Genomic DNA, 1648 nt, shown 5'->3' with positions numbered 1-1648 from the left:
GGGATATCTCGGTCGATTTGTACAAAACAAACCAGCTAGTATCGATAATGCTCCTACTGGGGGGCAACATACACCAAGGCAGCAACATGGGGGTCAACCAGTCGTAGGAGAAATTCAAACAATTGCTGGAGGCTCATCGATGATTGATCAAGTCCTTGTCACTGTACCTGGCAAACCAATGCAGAAGAAGTTGCGTCTTGAGCCTATAACTTTTGATGATTCCGATTTGGAAGGAGTTCGAGTTCCCCACCAAGATCCTTTAGTCATTAGCGCAGAAATTGGCGAGCCCTGCTATAACGTAAAGAGGATCCTGATTGACAATGGGAACTCTGTTGATGTCTTGTTCTATTCAACTTTCCTCAGTTTGGGATTGACAAGGCATATACTTCAACCTGCATCAGGACCATTATATGGTTTTGATAATCGACCAGTGAGGGTCGAGGGAATAATAAATCTTCCAGTTGTCTTGGGAGATTTTCCTCAACAGATAAACAGATAACCCACTTAGGAGGTTTTCCTCGACAGATAACCCACTCAGTTTAATTCATCGTTGTCAAATCAGAATCGGCGTATAATGCTATCTTGCAATCACCATTGCAATCAATTTTTGGTGTCGCGACTTCTGTAACACACTTAAAGATCAAATTTCCAACCCCTGCAGGAATCAGAGTTGTGCAAGGTGATCAACAAATAACACAATCATGCTACCTCAAACAAGCTCAGCCACGCCCGTCAATGACACTTAGCATTGAGAACTTCGATCTTCGAGATGAAGATGTATCTCAACAGGCTTATCTCATAGAAGACTTGGTTCAAATCCCAATCTCAGACGAACATCCCTCAAGAACAGTTCAGCTTGGTTCCTTACTCTCCGATGAGAAAATGTCAGAGTATGTAGATCTTCTCCGAAGGAACCAAGACATTTTTGCATGGACTTCAACCGATGATGGACTTCAACCGACATGTCTGGAGTTGATCCAGAAATAATCATGCACTCTTTAAAGGTAGACCCAACCTTCAAATCGGTTATCCAGAAGAAGCGCAATTTTGCCCCAGACCGCTTACAAGCTATTGAACAAGAAGTTAACAAGCTTCTCGAAGTAAAGTTCATACGGGAAGTACACCATCCTGCATGGCTGGCCAATGTCATCATGGTGAAAAAAGCTAATGGTTCATGGAGAATGTGTGTCGATTATACAGACCTCAACAAAGTTTGCCCGAAGGATAGTTTTCCTCTCCCATGCATAGATCAACTTGTTGATGCCACGTCTGGACATTAGATGCTAAGCTTTATGGATGCATACTCAGGATACAATCAAATAAAGATGAACCCAATTGACGAGGAGAACACCTCTTTTCAAACAGATAAGGGCTTATACTGTTATCAGGCTATGCCATTCGGGTTAAAAAATGCTGGTGCAACTTATCAACGACTCATGAATAAGGTCTTCAAAAACCTTCTCGGGCGTATAATGGATGTTTATGTTGATGACATGTTAGTGAAAAGTTTGGAAGCATCCCAACATATTTCTCATCTGGAGGAGTGTTTTCAACTCCTTCGTCGGTATGAATTACGACTTAACCCGACTAAATGTGTTTTCGGGGTCATGTGCTTTCGGGGTCACATCAGGGAAGTTTCTGGGATTTA

The sequence above is a fragment of the Phalaenopsis equestris genome, unplaced genomic scaffold (assembly GCF_001263595.1).
Source record: "Phalaenopsis equestris unplaced genomic scaffold, ASM126359v1 Scaffold000540, whole genome shotgun sequence".
Lineage (NCBI taxonomy): Eukaryota > Viridiplantae > Streptophyta > Magnoliopsida > Asparagales > Orchidaceae > Phalaenopsis > Phalaenopsis equestris.
Note: the sequence above shows the minus strand (reverse complement) of the source record.